The sequence below is a fragment of the Triticum dicoccoides genome, chromosome 5A (genome assembly GCF_002162155.2).
Source record: "Triticum dicoccoides isolate Atlit2015 ecotype Zavitan chromosome 5A, WEW_v2.0, whole genome shotgun sequence".
NCBI lineage: Eukaryota > Viridiplantae > Streptophyta > Magnoliopsida > Poales > Poaceae > Triticum > Triticum dicoccoides.
This window is the reverse complement of record NC_041388.1, coordinates 428,820,643-428,842,054: the sequence shown is the minus strand read 5'-3', so window position 1 is coordinate 428,842,054 and position 21,412 is coordinate 428,820,643. Positions and strand designations below refer to the sequence as shown.

The 21,412-nt window shown below is 47.0% G+C and overlaps 1 pseudogene; it reads left to right on the top strand.

Annotated features, from left to right (window-relative positions):
• The first annotated feature begins 18,417 nt into the window (after positions 1–18,417).
• Positions 18,418–20,504, top strand: LOC119299698 (annotated as a pseudogene).
• The last annotated feature ends 908 nt before the right edge of the window (positions 20,505–21,412 follow it).

Here is a 21,412-nt window from a genome sequence, read left to right as displayed (position 1 = left end):
CCAAGATAATCTTACATACCGAGAGTACCCCATTCGTATCCTCGATCGGGCCGAGCGTACCACTCGACGTCATAATATCAAGTTTCTCAAGGTTCAATGGTCGCACCATGCTGAGGATGAAGCAACTTGGGAAAGGGAGGATCGTCTTCGACTTGAGTATCCCGCCTTCTTCCCGGAGGAACCCAAATCTCGGGACGAGATTCTTTTGAGTGGGGGTGAGTTGTCACATCCTAGTTAGCCATGCATTAGAGTGTTGCATCATGTTTACTTTTTCATAAGGAACTTGAAATGGGGATGACAGAACCCCCAGTTCCCTCTGAAACCAACTAGGGTTTACTAAAAACTTTTTCAATGAACCTGAAATGCCCTTCTAAAATGCCCATCATTTTTGTCTTGGTTCAGAACCCCTGCCAAAAGTGGTGCACATTTTCCTAGGCCATCTTAGGGTTTTTGAATTAAATCATAAATATTTGAATTTGGGCATTTAAAATTATATAAAATATTTAAATGCTCAAATACCTCCAAACTAAAATGTTTCATGTTGGAAATAATCCAACTATGGACCAGGAGTAATTTGGTGATTTTTGAAGTTGCCTAGGTATTTTATTAAATTCAACAAAGTTGCAGATATATTAGAAAAAGAAAACAGAAACAGAAAAAAAAGGGGAAACTTACCTGGCGCCACCGCAGGCCCACCAGCCAGCCCACCTGGCCGGCCCAGCCCGGCCACCGCTCCAGCGAGCTGCTTGGCTCGCCAGGCAGGCAGCCAAGGTGCTCGGCGGCGGCACCGCAGCTCGCCACGCAGCTGCTCGCCGCCTCGCCGCCTCCCTCGCCCGGCTAACGCCGTGGATCAGCCTCCCTCTCTCCCCCGAACCCCCCAGACACCCCCTCTCCTCTCCAGCTCCTCCCCCTCGCACGCCCCAGCCATGGCCGACGCCATCGCCGCCACCCCCTCGCCGTAGCCACGCCCTCCGTCCACCCCACGCCGTGCCACCGTGTCCAGGAGCTCCGCCGCTGTCCACTTCATCGAGCAGCCGAGCCCCGAGCGCTCGCAACGCCCGAGTCCACCGCACCGACCTCGCCCGAGCTCACCGTCGCCGGAGATCCCCTTCAACGCCGTCGTCGCTCCGGTCCATCTCCGGCCGCACCAAGGACTCCGTCGCACTCACTGTGAGCTTAGCCATCTTCCCCTCCCTTCCGTTCTTGCTCCCGAGCCGTGTAGCAACCTCCCGGAGCTCAACCGCACCCACCGCCGTGGAGCTCATCGCCGACGTGCTCCCGGTCATCCTCCGGCCACAAACTGGTGTCCATCATGCTCACCGTGTCACTTAGCATCTAGCTAGCCACTCCCCGAGCCTCACCGACCCCTCTAGCGTCAAGTTCGTCTTCGGCCGAACCCCGGTGGCCGCCAAAGTCGTCGCCGGCGCCAACTCCGGCCACCCCGACCCCAACGGACTCCGCCAAGAGCTGCGGTTTGTCCTCAGCTCCACTCCGGTGGTCTCCGCGGCCCATTTGGTGACCGAAATGGCCAAAACCACTCCCCCCGCCGCGTCGGGCTCGCCGGCGGCTAAACGCCGGCGTCGCTGGCTTTGACTTTGACCACGGGTGGGCCCTGGTTGACTCCCCTGAGTCAATGACAGGTGGGGCCCAGCCCTGTTAATTAAACAGGATTAGTTTTAATTAAATTTTAATTAAAATAATCACCCTGACATGCGGGACCCACTGTCAGGTTTGACCCAAACCTGTTTCGTTGACCTGCTGACGTCACACTGACGTCAGGCTGACGCAGTAATTGATTTTCTGGATTTAATTTAAATCAGGAAATTCCAGAATATTATTTAAACTTCAAAAATTCATAACTTTTATTCTGTAACTCCAAATTGGACAAATTATATATGAAAAATGATCAGAAAAATCCAATCTATCCATCTGTACTATTTTCATGCATGATCAAACAAGTTAAATTGATGTTTCAAGCAGAACAAGGAAAAGCACTTTAAAAGGCCATATATGAGTTTGAACTTTGAATCAATGATTCAAATTAGTTCAAACCCATCTGTTCCTAGTTTACACTCATTTTGCCATGTCTCATGCATGCATCATATTGTTGCATACTGTTTGGTAATGTTTGTGTATCGGTGCTCTCTGCGGCAGGTTCTGCCCCCGAGGAGTACCGTGATAACCCCGACGAAGAGCAATACCAGTGCATCGAACCATCAGGCAAGCAACCAACCATTTGATCATATCGATACAATCCCATGTTCTCGCTCCTGCTCTCTTTTACTGCATTAAGACAACGCGTTTCAAACTGCTGTGTGCTACGGTAGTTGAACCCTTTTCCTCTGCATGACCTGTCATTGCCACAGTAACTAGATGAAACCCACTAGCATGTGTAGGAGTTGTTTGAGCCATATGTATGTGTTGTTCCTACCTTGCTATGCCTGCTATGCTTAGAGTCGTGTCAGGTCTGGTTCATCTGGGTGATGGGCTAGAGTGAAATGTTTATGTCGGTAATGAGAGTGGTGTGGTGAACACGATTTGGTAAAGGTATCGATGAGAGGCCATGTAGGAGTACATGGTGGGTTGTTTCATTGAAGCCGACCTTAAGCACTGAGATCTGTATGCGTGATTTAAGATACAGCTACTACCATGCATTGGGCCCTGAAATATGACCCCGCTCGACTTCTTATTCACCCTAGCTCTCTGTCCAGGAGTTGCAAGTAGTTTCTAGTGTTTGTAGCCTACTGGAGGCCGTGGACAGCGCTGACCGTAGGGGTGGGCTGTGATGCGGTAGGTACATGGCACGGTGTACCGAATACCCGTTAGGTATCTCGGGAACCCTGTTCACATTGTTCGGGGCCGTATGGGAAACCCCGGCCGGACTCCCTGCGGATGGAACCTGAATAGGCGATAAACCTGGACTAGAGGCTTAAGTGTTTAGGTAGGTCGTGGTCTACACCCACGTCGGCTTTCGCTTGAAGTCTGCCGAGCACATGTCGTGTGCAGACGCTAAGTGGTGGAAACATGTATGAAGAAGTACACCCCTGCAGGGTTATCATAATCTATTCGAATAGCCGCGTCCGCGGTAAAGGACTACTTGGTTGCCTATACAGTTCATAGACAAGTAAATGGAAACTGTTAAAAGCCTCAAGATAAGTGTGAGTGCCGAGGATGGCTCTTCCGTAGGAAGACGGAGGTGGATCCTCGGTAGTGTATTGAAGTGGTGAGTAGTGGACTCGTGTGCGCAAAACCATTTCAAGTTGGAGTATCGTAGGATAGTTTAGCCAAGAGTCAAAGCTGGCTTGCTGCAATAACTCCACCAACCCTTCTTGATAACATGCATGTATGTAGGATCTGATGTAAGTCTTGCTGAGTACCTTTGTACTCATGTTGCTATAATTTACATTTTTACAGAAGACGCTGCAACCCCTTCTGATGGGTTCTTTGTAGACGTTAACATCAACGAGTAGGCTAAAGACCCAGGTGGTGACCCTGAGCTTGTGAAGGACCACGTAGTATAGCTAGGCTTTCCAAGCCTCTTTTATTTTACTAGTTGTCTGTACTCAGACAAGCTACTTCCGCTGCTGGTTTGTATGACTGTATGACTTGTATGTTGGGTCGTGAGACCCGTACCTTTGTGTATGTTATGTATGGCTCCCTGAGCCTTAAATAAAGTACTTGTGTCGTAGAGTCATGTTGTGATGCTTCGTTGTATTTGCACATATCGAGCATATTGTGTGTATGATTGAAATGCTTGGTATGTGTGGGATCTGACTATCTAGTTGTTTATCTTTAGTAGCCTCTCTTACCGGGAAATGTCTCCTAGTGTTACTGCTGAGCCATGGTAGCTTGCTACTGCTCTGGAACACTTAGGCTGGCCGGCATGTGTCCTTCTTCGTTCCTGTGTCTGTCCCTTCTGGGAAATGTCACGCTTTGAGTACCGGAGTCCTGTTAGCCCGCTACAGCCCGGTTTACCGGAGTCCTGCTAGCCCAGTGCTACATCCCGGACCCACTTGCTGATGACCGACACGTTCGAAGCTGGGTCATGGATGCCTGTCCCTGTAAGTCTGTGCCACTTTGGGTTTACGACTAGTCATGTCAGCCCGGGCTCTTTATCATATGGATGCTAGCGACACTATCATATACGTGAGCCAAAAGGCGCAAACGGTCCCGGGCAAAGGTAAGGCGACACCCGTGGGGATACCGTGCGTGAGGCCGCAAAGTGATATGAGGTGTTATCGGCTAGATCAATGTGACATCGAGTCGGGGCCCTGACAATATTACAGCGGGTAAAAGAGGGGTTACACCGCTGCATAGAGGAGCGAAGAGTTGGTGATGACGGTGATGAAGTTGTTGGTGTAGATCGTTGTCGCGATGATGGCCCCGGCGGCGTTCTGGCGCCACCGGGAGAGAGGGGAGTGAGCCCCCCTTCTTCTTCTTCTTCCTTGACCTTCTCCCTAGATGGGAGAAGGATTTCCCCTCTGGTCCTTGGTCTCCATGGCATGGGAGGGACGAGAGCCCCTTCGGGATTGGATATGTCTCTCTGTCTTTCTTTGTTTCTACGTTCCCAGATCTGGCCTTTCACCGTTTCTTATATTCCTGGAGATACGTAACTCCGATTGGATTGAAATTTGAACACAGTTTTTATCTGGATATTAGCTTTCTTGCGGCGAAAGAAGGGCACCAACCGCCTTACGGGGTGTCCACGAGGGTCAGGGGCGCGCCCCTGCCTCGTGGCCCCCTCGGGCATCGTCTCGCGTTGATTCCACTTCTCAAAATTCACATATATTCAAAAAAATCTCCGTTAGTTTTTATCCCGTTTGGATTCCGTTTGATATGGATTTTGTGCGAAACAAAAAACATGCAACAAACAGGAACTGGCACTGGGCACTGGATCAATATGTTAGTCCCAAAAATAGTATAAAAAGTTGCCAAAAGTATATGAAAGTTATATAATATTGGCATGGAACAATAAAAAATTATAGATACGACGGAGACGTATCAGCACACGGATTACGAGGCCATGGTGGCTAATGCATGGGAAGCGGCTCATGCGGCCAATCATATGCAGCCTGGTATAGGTGCAACATGTCAGCAGCTTGCCCTAATGGCTAAAGCTATGCAATCTTGGAGTCGGGAGGTTTTTGGATCTATTAAAAAGTAGATTGGTCATTTAAAATGGCAGCTCAAAGATGCCAAGGAGAGGGCACTACGAACAGGCTATGGGCAGGAAATAAAGGATATTGAGGATCAATTGCATGAAATGTACGAACGAGAGGAGATTTATTACAAGAAGAGGTCAAGGGTGGATTGGCTACAATATGGTGACCAAAATACACAGTATTTTCACAACAAAGCTTCGCATAGGAAGAGGAAAAACAAAGTTAAGGCATTACGAAGGGAGGATGCAACCAAATGCACGAACGATGATGGTATGCGAGGGATGGCTGCAGAGTTTTATGCCTTGCTTTTCAAATCAGAGGGGTCCCGGGAAGGAAGCAAGATTTTAGAACATATTGATACACTTGTCACGGAGGATATGAATAGCAGGCTGGCAGCACCGTTTACAGATGTGGAGATTGAGAGAGCATTATTTCAGATGGGGCGATCTAAGGCCCCAGGACCAGATGGTTTCCCGGTGATGTTTTATCAACGACACTGGTCGTTGGTGAAAGAGGAGGTGTGTGCTGCTATACAAGATTTCCTGGTAGGGAGGACGACGTCGGAGGGGTTCAACGATACAGTTATTGTGATGATCCCCAAGGTGGGCTCACCAGAGATGCTTACCTGGTTCAGACCAATTAGTCTTTGCGATGTACTGTATAAAATCGCATCAAAAACTTTGGCTAATAGGCTTAAGGAGGTGTTGCCGGTATTGATTGCGGAGGAGCAAAGTGCTTTTGTCCCAGGGTGATTAATCACAGATAATGTTTTGTTGGCATATGAGTGTGTTCATGCTATCAGGAAGAGGAAGAGGAGGAAACCACTTTGTGCAATTAAGCTTGACATGATGAAGGCTTATGACAGGGTCGAGTGGATCTTTCTGGACCAGGTAATGACAAAATATGGTTTCTCTACTCACTGGAGAGAGATGATCATGAGGTGTGTCATGACTGCGAGTTTCTCGGTGAAGCTAAATGGTGCCTTCTCTCACAGATTACCCCATCTAGGGGCCTCCGGCAAGGTGACCCGTTATCACCATATATTTTTCTATTTTGTGTTGAGGGCTTTTCAGCTTTGCTTAAACATGCCCAGGAGGAGAAGAAGATTAAGGGTGTCTCGTTTGGGAGCACTGGCCCCACAGTTACTCATTTGCTTTTTGTTGACGATAGTATTGTCTTTCTAGAGGGGTCCCAAGACAACTTTCTTTGTCTATGTGCTATCTTGCGGGATTATGAAGTGGCTTCCGGACAAAAAGTCAACTTAGAGAAATCTACTATATTTTTTGGTAAAGATAGTGGTGATGAGGATAAAGAGCTTCTCAAGAAAACTATTGGCATATCATCTGAGGCTCTTGGTGAGAGATATTTGGGCCTACCAACGGTGGTGGAAAAATCCAAGGACGGCATGTTTAAATACGTCAAAGAGAGTGCAAAGGGGAAAGTTTCAGGATGGAAGGGTCAGGGGATATCCAAGATGGCCAGGGAGGTGTTGATGAAATCGGGACTTCAATCTACTCCTACGTTCACCATGATCTGTTTTCAACTCACAAAGAAAATGTGCGGGAATCTGTCTTCTATTTCTTCAAACTTCTGGTGGGGTGAGGCTAATGGTGAGAAAAGAGTACATTGGATTGCATGGGACAAAATGTGCACGAGGAAGCAAGAAGGTAGACTTGGGTTTAGGGATCCAGATGCTTTCAATCAAGCATTGCTTACCGACCAAGCATGCCGGCTGCTGCACGTGCCAAATTCGTTGCGTGCAAGAGTGCTTAGAGCAAGGTACTACATAGACGGCTCCATTCTCAATACCACTTGCCCATAGGGGGGTCGTTCACTTTTAGGAGCATCCTTCATGTTGGGGAACGCAGTAATTTCCAAATTTTCCTATGCACACGCCAGATCATGGTGATGCATAGAAACGAGAGGGAAGAGTGTTGTCCACGTACCCTCGTAGACCATAAGCGGAAGCGTTATGACAACGCGATTGATGTAGTCGTACGTCTTCACGATCGACCGATCCTAGCACCGAAGGTACGACACCTCCACGACCTACACACGTTCGGCTCGGTGATGTCCCATGAACTGATGATCCAGTAGAGTGTCGAGGGAGAGCTTCGTCAGCACGACGACATGATGACGGTGATGATGATGCTACCGGAACAGGGCTTCGCCTAAGCACCGCTACCATATGACTGAGGTGGATTATAGTGGAGGGGGGCACCGCACACGGCTAAGAGATCAATGATCAACTTGTGTGTCTATGGGGTGCCCCCTCCCCAGTATATGAAGGAGTGGAGGAGGGGAGGGGGCGGCCTCCTAGGCGCGCCCCAAGGAGAGTCCTACTCCCACCGGGAGTAGGATTCCCCCCTTCCCTAGTTGGATTAGGAGAGAAGGGAGGGGGAGGAAGGAGGAAGGAAAGGGGGGCTCCCATTTCGGATTGGCCTTGGGGGGGTGCCCCCTCCTTTCTCCTTTCTCCTCTCTCCCACAATGGGCCAATAAGGCCCATATACCTCCCGAGGGGTTCTGGTAACCTCCTGGCACATCGGTAAATGCCCGATCTCACCCGGAACCATTCCGATGTCCAAATATAGTCGTCCAATACATCGATCTTTATGTCTCGACCATTTTGAGACTCCTCATCATGTCCCCGATCTCATCCGAGGCTTCGAACAAACTTCAGTTATCAAATCACATAACTTATAATACAAATCATCATCGAACGTTAAGCGTGCGGACCCTACGGGTTCGAGAACTATGTAGACATGACCGAGACACATATCCGGTCAATAACCAATAGCAGAACCTGGATGCTCATATTGGCTCCTACACTACGAAGATCTTTATCGGTCAAACCGCATAACAACATACGTTGTTCCCTTTGTCATCGGTATGTTACTTGCCCGAGATTCGATAGTCGGTATCTCAATACCTAGTTCAATCTCATTACCGGCAAGTCTCTTTACTCTTTCCATAATGCATCATCCCGTAACTAACTCATTAGTCACATTGCTTGCAAGGCTTATAGTGATGTGCATTACCGAGAGGGCCCAGAGATACCCCTCCGATACTCGGAGTGACAAATCCTAATCTTGATCTACGTAAACTCAACAAACACCACCGGAGACGCCTTTAGAGCATCTTTATAGTCACCCAGTTACGTTGTGACATTTGATAGCACACTAAGTGTTCCCTCGGTATTCGGGAGTTGCATGATCTCATAGTCATAGGAGCATGTATGAGTTATGTAGAAAGCAATAGCAACAAACTAAACGGTCATTGTGCTAAGCTAAAGGATGGGTCAAATCAATCACTTCATTCTCTAATGATGTGATCCCGTTAATCAAATGACAACTCATGTCTATGGTTAGGAAACATAACCATCATTGATTCAATGAGCTAGTCAAGTAGAGGCAAACTAGTGACACTCTGTTTGTCTATGTATTCACACATGTACTAAGTTTCGAGTTAATACAATTCTAGCATGAATAATAAACATTTATCATGATATAAGGAAATATAAATGACAACTTTATTATTGCCTCTAGGGCATCCTTCATTCTCCCACTTGCACTAGAGTCAATAAGCTAGATTACATTGTAATGATTCTAACACCCATGGAGTCTTGGTGTTGATCATGTTTTGCTCGTGAGAGAGGCTTAGTCAACGGGTCTGCAACATTCAGATCCATATGTATCTTGCAAATCTCTATGTCTCCCTCCTTGACTTGATCGCCGATGGAATTGAAGCGTCTCTTGATGTGCTTGGTTCTCTTGTGAAATCTGGATTCCTTTGCTGTCAGGGATATACCCCGCAGTATGACCCGACCGGAAATATGACCCGGCCGGACTTGGCGGCTTAGTTGAGACCCAGTTGACACTTGGCGATTCACTGATGAGTCGCCCTAACCAGACGGTTTACAAGCAACCCGCCTGAACATTGTGACTCACTGGTAACCCGACAGGCGGGACAGATGGATGACAAGGCCCAAGGCCCAGAAGGGCGGTTTATGTTAATAGTGGGCCGGTTTAAAAGCAAAGGCGTGAGGAATATTTCCCTTACAAGGAGTCAAGACCCAGACTTGTATCTGGTTTGTATTAGAAGGTAGACTAGTCCTAATCCTAATAGGACTCCACATGTAACCCGCCCCTCTAACTTATATAAGGAGGGGCAGGGCTCCCCAAGAGGGGGAGGCAAGAAATAATCTTAAGATTAGACACAACTAGGAGAGCCGGTTTACCGCGACACCCTGATGAGCATAATGAGACCTAGCCACAAACAGCATGTAGGGTTATTACCGGATGATGTTTCCCAGGGCCCGAAGCTTTCTAAATCCTTGTCTTGTGTGTTGCGTTTCTCGATTTCGACCAACCCCTTTAAGCTAACTACGTTGCGATGGCTCCACGACTAAGTCCTCACACTAGGACATCTGCCATCACAAAACCACGACATTTGCCAAGGCAATTGCACCAGTATTATCACAAAAGATTTTCATTGGACCCGGTGCACTAGGTATGACACCTAGATCGGATATGAACTCCTTCATCCAGACTCCTTCATTTGCTGCTTCCGAAGCAGCTATGTATTCCGCTTCACACGTAGATCCCACCACGACGCTCTTCTTGGAACTGCACCAACTGATAGCTCCACCATTTAATAAAAACACGTATCTGGTTTGTGACTTAGAGTCATCCGGATCAGTGTCAAAGCTTGCATCGACGTAACCCTTTACGACGAGCTCTTTGTCACCTCCATATATGAGAAACATATCCTTAGTCTTTTCAGGTATTTCAGGATATTCTTGACCGTTGTCCAGCGATCCACTCCTGGATTACTTTGGTACCTCCTTGCTAAACTAATAGCAAGGCACACATCAGGTCTGGTACATAGCATTGCATACATGATAGAACCTATGGCTGAAGCATAGGGAACACCTTTCATTTTCTCTCTATCTTCTGCAGTGGTCGGGCATTGAGTCTGACTCAAGTTCACACCTTCTAATATAGGCAAGAACCCTTTCTTTGCCTGATCCATTTTGAACTTCTTCAAAACTTTATCAAGGTATGTGCTTTTTGAAAGTCCAATTAAGCGTCTTGATCTATCTCTATAGATCTTGATGCCCAATATATAAGCAGCTTCATCGAGGTCCTTCATTGAAAAATTCTTATTCAAGTATCCTTTTATGCTATTTAGAAATTCAGTATCATTTCCGATCAACAATATGCCATCTACATATAATATTAGAAATGCTACGGAGCTCCCACTCACTTTCTTGTAAATACATGCTTCTCCAAAAGTCTGTATAAAACCATATGCTTTGATCACACTATCAAAGTGTATATTCCAACTCCGAGAGGCTTGCACCTGTCCATAAATGGATCGTTGGAGCTTGCACACTTTGTTAGCACCTTTTGGATCGACAAAACCTTCTGTTTGCAGCATATACAACTCTTCTTTAAGATATCCATTAGGGAATGCAGTTTTGACTTCCATTTGCCAAATATCATAATCATAAAATGCGGCAATTGCTAACATGATTCGGACGGACTTAAGCATCGCTACGGGTGAGAAGGTCTCATCGTAGTCAACTCCTTGAACTTGTCGAAAACCTTTTCCAACAAGTTGAGCTTTGTAGACAGTAATATTACCATCAGCGTCAGTCTTCCTCTTGAAGATCCATTTATTCTCTATGGCCTGCCGATCATCGGGCAAGTCAATCAAAGTCCATACTTTGTTCTCATACATGGATCCCATCTCAGATTTCATGGCCTCAAGCCATTTTGCGGAATCTGGGCTCATCATTGCTTCCTCATAGTTCATAGGTTCGTCATGGTCAAGTAACATGACTTCCAAAATAGGATTACCGTACCACTCTGGTGCAGATCTTACTCTGGTTGACCTATGAGGTTCCGCAGTAACTTGATTAGAAGTTTTATGATCATCATCATTAGCTTCCTCACTTACTGGTGTAGGAATCACTGGAACTCATTTCAGTGATGAACTACTTTCCAATAAGGGAGAAAGTACAATTACCTCATCAAGTTCTACTTTCCTCCCACTCACTTCTTTCGAGAGGAACTCCTCTAGAAAGGATCCATTCTTAGGAACGAATATCTTGCCTTTGGATCTGTGATAGAAGGTGTACCCAACAGTCTCCTTTGGGTATCCTATGAAGACACATTTCTCCGATTTGGGTTCGAGCTTATGAGGTTGAAGCTTTTTCACATAAGCATCGCATCCCCAACCGTTAAGAAACGAGAACTTGGGTTTCTTGCCAAACCACAGTTCATAAGGTGTCATCTCAACGGATTTAGATGGTGCCCTATTTAACGTGAATGCAGCCGTCTCTAAAGCATAACCCCAAAACGATAGCGGTAAATCAGTGAGAGACATCATAGATCGCACCATATCTAATAAAGTGCAGTTACGACGTTCGGACACACCATTACGTTGTGGTGTTCCAGGTGGCGTGAGTTGCGAAAATATTCCACATTATTTAAAATGAAGTCCAAACTCATAACTCAAATATTCACCTCCACGATCAGATCGTAGAAACTTGATTTTCTTGTTACGATGATTTTCCACTTCACTTTGAAATTCTTCGAACTTTTCAAATGTTTCAGACTTAAGTTCATTAAGTAGATATACCCATATCTGCTCAAATCATGTGTGATGGTGAGAAAATAACGATATCCCCCGCGAGCTTCAATGTTCATTGGACCACATACATCTGTATGTATGATTTCCAATAACTCTGTTGCTCGCTCCATTGTTCCGGAGAATGGAGTTTTAGTCATCTTGCCCATGAGGCATGGTTCGCAAGTACCAAGTGGTTCATAATCAAGTGATTCCAGAAGTCCATCAGAATGGAGTTTCTTCATGCGCTTTACACCAATATGACCTAAACGGTAGTACCACAAATAAGTTGCACTATCATTATCAACTCTGCATCTTTTGGCTTCAATACTATGAACATGTGTCATCAAGATTTAGTAAAAATAGACCACTCATCAAGGGTGCATGACCATAAAAGATATTACTATTTAAATAGAACAACCATTATTCTTTGATTTAAATGAATAACCATCTCGCATCAAACAAGATCCAGATATAATGTTCATGCTCAACTCTGGCACCAAATAACAATTATTTAGGTCTAAAACTAATCCTGAAGGTAGATGTAGAGGTAGCGTGCCGACGACGATCACATCGACTTTGGAACCATTTCCCACGCGCATCGTCACCTCGTCCTTAGCCAATCTTCTCTTAATCCGTAGCCATGTTTCGAGTTGCAAATATTAGCAACAGAACCAGTATCAAATACCCAGGCGCTACTGCGAGCATTAGTAAGGTACACATCAATAACATGTATATCAAATATACCTTTCACTTTGCCATCCTTCTTCTCCGCCAAATATTTGGGGTAGTTCCGCTTCCAGTGACCAATACCTTTGCAGTAGAAGCACTCAGTCTCATGTTTAGGTCCAGATTTGGGTTTCTTCACTTGAGCAGCTACTGGCTTGATGTTCTTCTTGAAGTTCCCCTTCTTCCCTTTACCCTTTTTCTTGAAACTGGTGGTCTTGTTGACCATCAACACTTGATGCTCCTTCTTGATTTCTACCTCCGCAGCCTTTAGCATTGCGAAGAGCTCAGGAATCGTCTTATCCATCCCTTGCATATTATAGTTCATCATGAAGCTCTTGTAGCTTGGTGGCAGTGATTGAAGAACTCTGACAATGACACTATCATCAGGAAGATTAACTCCCAGTTGAGTCAAGTGATTGGAGAATTCTGTCAATGACGCAATCATCTGGAAGATTAACTCCCAATTGAATCAAGTGATTATTATACCCAGAAATTTTGAGTATATGCTCACTGACAGAACTGTTCTCCTCCATCTTGCAGCTATAGAACTTATTGGAGACTTCATATCTCTCAATCCGGGCATTTGCTTGAAATATTAACTTCAACTCCTGGAACATCTCATATGCTCCATGACGTTCAAAACGCCGTTGAAGTCCCGGTTCTAAGCCATAAAGAATGGCACACTGAACTATTCAGTAGTCATCAGCTTTGCTCTGCTAGGTGTTGGCGTTACTCCTGCAGCGGGTTTGTCACCTAGCGGTGCTTCCAGGACGTAATTCTTCTGTGCAGCAATGAGGATAATCCTCAAGTTACGGACCCAGTCCGTGTAGTTGCTACCATCATCTTTCAACTTAGCTTTCTCTAGGAACACATTAAAATTCAACGGAACAACAGCACGGGCCATCTATCTACAACAACATGGACATGCAAAATACTATCAGGTATTAAGTTCATGATAAATTAAAGTTCAATTAATCAAATTACTTAAGAACTCCCACTTAGATAGACATCTCTCTAATCATCTAAGTGATCACGTGATCCACATCAACTAAACCATGTCCGATCATCACGTGAGATGGAGTAGTTTCCAATGGTGAACATCGCTATGTTGATCATATCTACTATATGATTCACGCTCGACCTTTCGGTCTCAGTGTTCTGAGGCCATATCTGCATATGCTAGGCTCGTCAAGTTTAACCCGAGTATTTTGCATGTGCAAAACTGGCTTGCACCCATTGTATGTGAATGTAGAGCTTATCACACCCGATCATCACGTGGTGTCTCAGCACGACGAACTGTAGCAACGGTGCATACTCAGGAAGAACACTTATACCTTGAAATTTAGTGAGAGATCATCTTATAATGCTACCGTCGAACTAAGCAAAATAATATGCATAAAGGATAAACATCACATGCAATCAATATAAGTGATATGATATGGCCATCATCATCTTGTGCCTTTGATCTCCATCTCCAAAGCACCGTCATGATCACCATCATCACCGGCTTGACACCGTGATCTCCATCGAAGCATCGTTGTCGTCTCGCCAACTATTGCTTCTACGACTATCTCTACCGCTTAGTGATAATGTAAAGCAATTACATGGCGATTGCATTTCATACAATAAAGCGACAACCATATGGCTCCTGCCAGTTGCCGATAACGGTGTTACAAAACATGATCATCTCATACAATAAAATTTAGCATCATGTCTTGATCATATGACATCACAACATGCCCTGCAAAAACAAGTTAGACGCCCTCTACTTTGTTGTTGCAAGTTTTACGTGGCTGCTACGGGCTGAGCAAGAACAGTTCTTACCTACGCATCAAAAACCACAACGCGGTATAGTGATTGCTTTTTGATCTTCGGAAAGAACCATGTTCATTGAATCTGATTTAACTGAAGTTGGAGAAACTGACACCCACCAGCCACCTGTGTGCGAAGCACGTCGGTAGAACCAATCTGGCGTAAGCATACGCGTAATGTCAGTCTGGGCCACTTCATCCAACGATATCGCTGAATCAAGAATCAACTAGTGATGGTAAGCAATATGTATATACTCATGCCCACAACTCCTTTGTGTTCTACTCCTGCATATAACATCTACGCATAAACCTGGCTCTGATACCACTATTGGGGAACGTAGTAATTTCAAAATTTTCCTACGCACATGCAAGATCATGGTGATGCATAGCAACGAGAGGGAAGAGTGTTGTCCACGTACCCTCGTAGACCATAAGTGAAAGCGTTATGACAACGCGGTTGATGTAGTCGTACATCTTCACGATCGATCGATCCTAGCACCGAAGGTACGGCACCTTCGCGATCTGCACACGTTCGGCTCGGTGACGTCCCACGAACTCATGATCCAGTAGAGTGTCGAGGGAGAGCTTCGTCAGCACGACGGTGTGATGACGGTGATAATGATGCTACCGGAACAAGGCTTCGCCTAAGCACCGCTATGATATGACCGAGGTAGATTATGGTGGAGGGGGGCACCGCACACGGCTAAGAGATCAATGATCAACTTGTGTGTCTATGGGGTTCCCCCTCCCCCGTATATAAAGGAGTGGAGGAGGGGGAGGGGCCGGCCTCCTAGGCACGCCCCAAGGGGAGTCCTACTCCCACTGGGAGTAGGATCCCCCCCTTCCCTAGTTGGATTAGGAGAGAAGGAAGGGGGAGGAAGGAAAGGGGGGCGGCCCCCCTCCCAATTCGAATTGGGCTTGGGGGGGTACCCCCTCCTTTGCTCCTTTCTCCTCTCTCCCACTATGGCCCAATAAGGCCCATATACCTCCCGGGGGGTTCCGGTAACCTGCCGGTACATCGGTAAATGTCCGATCTCACCCGAAACCATTCCGATGTACAAATATAGTCATCCAATATATTGATCTTTATATCTCGACCATTTCGAGACTCCTCGTCATGTCCCCGATCTCATCCGGGACTCCGAACAAAATTCGGTCATCAAATCACATAACTCATAATACAAATCATCATCGAACGTTAAGCGTCCGGACCCTACGAGTTCGAGAACTATGTAGACATGACCGAGACACATCTCCGGTCAATAACCAATAGCGGAACCTAGATGCTCATATTGGCTCCTATATATTCTACGAAGATCTTTATCGGTCAAATCGCATAACAACATACATTGTTCCCTTTGTCATCGGTATGATACTTGCCCGAGATTCGATCGTCAGTATCTCAATACCTAGTTCAATCTCGTTACCGGAAAGTCTCTTTACTCGTTCCGTAATGCATCATCCTGTAACTAACTCATTAGTCACATTGCTTGCGAGGCTTATAGTGATGTGCATTACCAAGAGGGTCCAGAGATACCTCTCTGATACTCGGAGTGACAAATCCTAATCTCGATCTATGCCAACTCAACAAACACCATCTGAGACACCTGTAGAGCATCTTTATAGTCACCCAGTTACGTTGTGACGTTTGGAAGCACACTAAGTGTTCCTCCGGTATTCGGGAGTTGCATAATCTCATAGTCATAGGAACATGTATAAGTTATGGAGAAAGCAATAGCAACAAACTAAACGATCATCGTGCTAAGCTAACGGATGGGTCAAGTCAATCACATCATTCTCTCATGATGTGATCCTGTTAATCAAATGACAACCCATGTCTATGGTTAGGAAACATAACCATCATTGATTCAGTGAGCTAGTCAAGTAAAGGCAAACTAGTGACACTCTGTTTGTCTATGTATTCACACATGTACTAAGTTTCCGGTTAATACAATTCTAGCATGAATAATAAACATTTATCATGATATAAGGAAATATAAATAACAACTTTATTATTGCCTCCAGGGCATATTTCCTTCACTTCATGGCCATGACATCCTCCTGGAAGGGCTCATTTGGCGAATTGGAGACGGATCCCAAGTACATATACATCATGATTATTGGATACCGCGGAAGGGCGGCCTGAAGCCACTGGGCCAGGTGTTTGTCCCGGGCATAACAAGAGTCAGTGATCTTATGAACAACACGAGCTCCGGGTGGGATCAAGCTAAGGTGCAGAATATGTTCCCTCCGGCGGAGGCACACGAGATCTTGCAAATATCAGTGGGGGGCCGACGATGGAGGACTATCTCGCATGGAATCATACAAAGGATGTTGTTTTACTGTTATATCAGCTTACCACCTTTGCATGGGCCTGAAACGGGCTAAGACAGGCAGTCCGGGGTCGTCCTCCTCAGTCGCGAATCATAGAGCTTGGATGAGGGATACTGTGGCACCGGGCAGAGTAAAATTCATACCCGGCGACTTATTCGCAATGGGCTGGCGGTGGGATCTGAGCTTCATCGGCGCAAGATTAAACCCGTGGTGTTCTGTGTTGTGTGCGGACGAGAGGAGACGAATCTTCACAGGTTTTGGAGCTGTCCACACTCTGCAAAATTCTAGAAAGTGTTGTACTCGGAATTGGGAGCACCGGCGGCGATCCCGCCGGAGTCAGTAAGCTCCCAGAGTGCGTTATCTCAGTGGCTCCTGACATGGTTTGCTGATGCGTCGGACGATGCTCGAGCTATAATGGTGCAGGGATTATATGCTTTGTGGATGGCACGGAATAACGCGCGAGATGGGAAGAGGATTGAGGAGGAGGCGGACACAGCTGGCATGGTTAGGAGGCTCATGGAGGAGTGGCAGAATGTTAATGGCAGAGCGAGCAAAATCCCGGAAGTAACTCCGGTCCAGAAGTGGAGCGCTCAAGAGGAAGGGTGGATCAAGGCGAATGTTGATGGTGCAGCTACTAAGGGAGGGGAGAAGGGGGCGGTGGCATGATGTTCAGGAACGAGGACGGAGCTTTCCTCGGTGGAGCGTGCCATTACTATCCTATGGGTGGAGACCCAAAAATGTTGGAGCTCCGGGCCTGCAAGAGGGCGGTGCAACTAGCGGGGGAGCTAAACTTCGCGAAACTGCACATTGAGATGGACTGCCAAGAGGTGGTACACAAACTACAGAGGGAGGAGAACGATTTATCCGTGCTGGGACCTTTGATCAAGGAGGTGAAAAACATGCTGGCGACAAGGGAATGGAAGGTGTCCTGGGTCCGGAGGACGGCGAACGGCGCCGCGCATGGGCTAGCTAAGGAGGGAGTAGCAAATAATCTTTGCAAAGTTTGGGTGACTGAACCCTCACATTGTATTTTGCACATTATTTCAGCAGAAATTCCTGCCTTCTATGAATAACTAGAGACATGGTGATGGTAGATTTCAAAAAAAAACTTTTCGTAGCAACCGTCTTATTTAATTGAATGTATACCTCTGAAATGCAACAGTGATCCAACCTACGATGTGGCCTGCCGACTTGGGCGGCGATAAAGTTGCCCATGTGTACAACAACTACGAATTAACTGCACTATGTTAAGTGGAAGTGCCACAGGGGGGCTTCCGACTCTTGGCATGTCCGCTGGTCTGTAGTGCGATACGGTACACCCACCCGCCCGCCGCCACATGGGCGGGGAACATGGTTGATGCATTTTTTTTCTCTAAAGATCCAGCGAGGAATCATACGCAGCTGTACTAGTTAGTCGTGAGTCAAGTAAACGGATCTAATCCTCTCCACCATTTCCTGTTTCATCGGCGGCCGCATCGTCCATTCTCTTCTCGGCCGGAGATCGACCGGCAGACTGTTTTCGGACGGCGGTATGTATATATACATCAACATTTGTCAATTGTGATGCTGAGAAGCCGGTCGTAGTTTGGCGCATCGTATTGCAATCCTGTACTTACGTACGTATATTTTGTTAAGCGCACGGCATCTGTAAGCACGGGCGTTGCTTAATTAGTGATTTGCGGGCGTATATGTTTCGTGAAACTGCAGGCGCGTACGTATAGTCCTGCGGCCGACGCGGGCAGGGAGCAATGGTGGCTGCCTGGCCCCGGGAGCTCTGGAACAATTGGTCCATCCAGATCCTGGTGCTCCTCAGCCTCGGGCTCCAGGTCGCCCTCTTCCTCTTTGCCGGGATCCGCCGGCGTGGAGCCCACTCCGTGCTGCGGTTCTTCCTCTGGCTGGCCTATCAGCTGGCCGACTACACCGCGACGTACGCCCTCGGCCACCTCTCCCTCAAGGGCGCGCCGCGCGACCAGCCGATCGTGGCGTTCTGGGCGCCATTCCTCCTGCTGCACCTCGGCGGCCCCGACAACATCACCGCCTACTCTCTGGAGGACAACAAGCTGTGGAAGCGCCACCTGCTGAGTGCCATCCTCCAAATGTCCGGAGCCGTGTATGTCCTCTACGAGCATGTCGTGGACAGAGGGGCGTTGCTCCGGCTTGCCTCCGCCTTGATGTTCGCCATCGGCGCCGTCAAGTACTGGGAGAGGACGTGGGCGCTCATGGGCGGCAACCTCGACAACATCCGAGGCTCCATCAAGAAGCAACCAGCTGCCATGCATGGACATTTCCACCCTCACGATAAAGTGTTCAAGGATGGAGACTTCGATGAGGAGTCCCTTGTGCGACGAGCTCACTCGCTGTTCCACATTTGCAAGCGCGCCATGGTCGACTATCCAGTGATGGAAGATGATTCACACGGCCAAGACACCACCAAATTGATAGGCTAGGTCAGGCTATGGCGGTTGATGGAAACCGAGCTCTCCCTCATGTATGACATGTTGTACACCAAGGCACCGGTCATCTCCACCTGCTTCGGCTACTTGGTACGTCTCATCTCGCCGATCGCCATTGTCGCGTCACTGCTGCTTTTCAAGTTCATTGACAAGAACGCCCACCGCAGAGTTGACGTCAATATCACCTACGTATTGTATGGTGGTGCCTTGTTCATGGAGATGACATCGCTGCTGAACGCCCTAGGCTCCTCTTGGGCATTTGCCTTCCTGAGTACCACGAGCTGGCACTGGCTTCGATACGCAGCTCTGTGCAATGAAAGATGGGACCGCCTCAGGCGTGTGGTTGCATGTCTTCACCATCTTGTCAGGGTAGGAGGAGGCAGCCGGTACAGATCAAGGAGGTGGTCATATACCATGGGACAGTACAACATGCTGCACTATTGCACTCGCTCTAACAGTGCGCTCACCAGGCCTCTGCTTGGCAGTTTGGCCAAGAAGGTGGGACTGGGACTAAATGAGCTTTGGAACAGGAAGCATTTCTCATGGGTTATTGACATGCCTGACCATGTCAAGGATAGTATCTCTGAACATATGAAGAAGATGTACAATGCTGGGGGTGTGAACTCACTGGGCATGCTCAAGAACAGGTGGGGCGAGGAACCACTGGCTCGTGAGGAGTTACTAGAAGAAGGCAGCATATTCAAAGATTCCCTCGGTGTCGAGTTCCAGGAGTGCATCATCATCTGGCACATCGGCACCGATGTTTTCCTCGCCAAGAGCGAGCAAGCCAAAGAAGACGATGTGAAGGCGATCAAGATAATATCCAACTACATGATGTACCTTCTCGTGGAACAACCAGACATGCTACCAGGCCTCTCCCAAAACAGGTTGTACCAACTAACTTGTGAAAGTTTAGTCAAGACTTGGCGATCGACCCATAGGCGTCGGAACATGAACTCGGGTGCCACGCTCAAGAATCTGTTCCGCCTGCACGATGACGCCGATTCTAATTCCAGGGCCACCGACAGAGATGAGCTTGCTGAGAAACTGTATGATGAGTATGAGAGCAAAAGCTTCATGTACGATTCTCCTCGTCTCTCCTACGTAGCTCAACTTGCTAAGGAGCTGTTGGCAATGGAGAAAGGTGGCACGGTTGACCCGGTGAAACTCGTCCGTGAGGTGTGGACGGATATTCTTGTCTACGCAGGCAACAAATGAGCCGGAAGTTCCACGCCGAGAAGCTCAACAGTGGCGGTGAGTTGACAACAATCCTGTGGCTTATGGCAGAACACTTCTACCAAATTTATCTGGGGAGCCTGGTCAAAAGAAAGAAAAAGGGAAATGATTTAGCAGGAGAAGGCATCAGCCACCCGGGGAGATGATGATAATTATAGATAGCACCATAGCCTTTGTATCCTTGAAGCCATATAAGTTGTAGTATATCTTGTTCCGCTTCTTGAATAAAGATTTCAATTTAATTTTTTGACTGACTGCAAATGACACTTCTATAGAAATACATCAGCATAGAGCTTCCTCTCCTTCATATCCAGCCCATCCTACCCCCGCTCGACCCACCGACACCGATTGACTCCTCTCCGCAAATATATAGATCGGCAAGGCATTGTACAACAAGATGTGATGCGCGCGAAAGAAAGCTTTTACACAATGTGCAACAGTTCTACTTGAATATGTTATAAACAGTTGATAGTAGACGAGCTAACCAAATGACGATGAGCTGGTCCGCATGATGCAAGCACGTCGGGTAACATGCCAATGGGATGAGCACATGCGTGATTCCTCGTCGTCTTTGTACTTCACTGTTGTCAGATTCTCTCCTTGTCTTCTCTCGAAAAGTACCTTACTTAGGACTTGGCTAGCTTTTTTTTTTTTTTGAGGAACACTTGGCTAGCTATGGGTACGTTGGCACCTTGGCAGTTAATTGGATGGGAGTCCCTATACGCCGCCCGTGTGCGTCAAAAAGATGTAGCTTTGCTAAAGCTGGGGCGCTTTGGCCAGCCCACTATGCCCCAATCGGTGTTCTTTTTTCTTCAAAAAGTGGGCACTGTAGCATCCGGTTCACTGTAGTGCCCACTTTTTGCTTGGTTTTATTTTCTGAATATTTTGGAAATATGAATATATACACTGAAAAATAAATAATACGAATTGAACATTTTGTAATGTATGTTGAACAATTGTCAAATACGCACTGAACATTTGAGAAATGTATGTTGAGAAAAAAATTAATACACATTGAACATTTGTGTAATATATGCTGAACAACATTTAAATA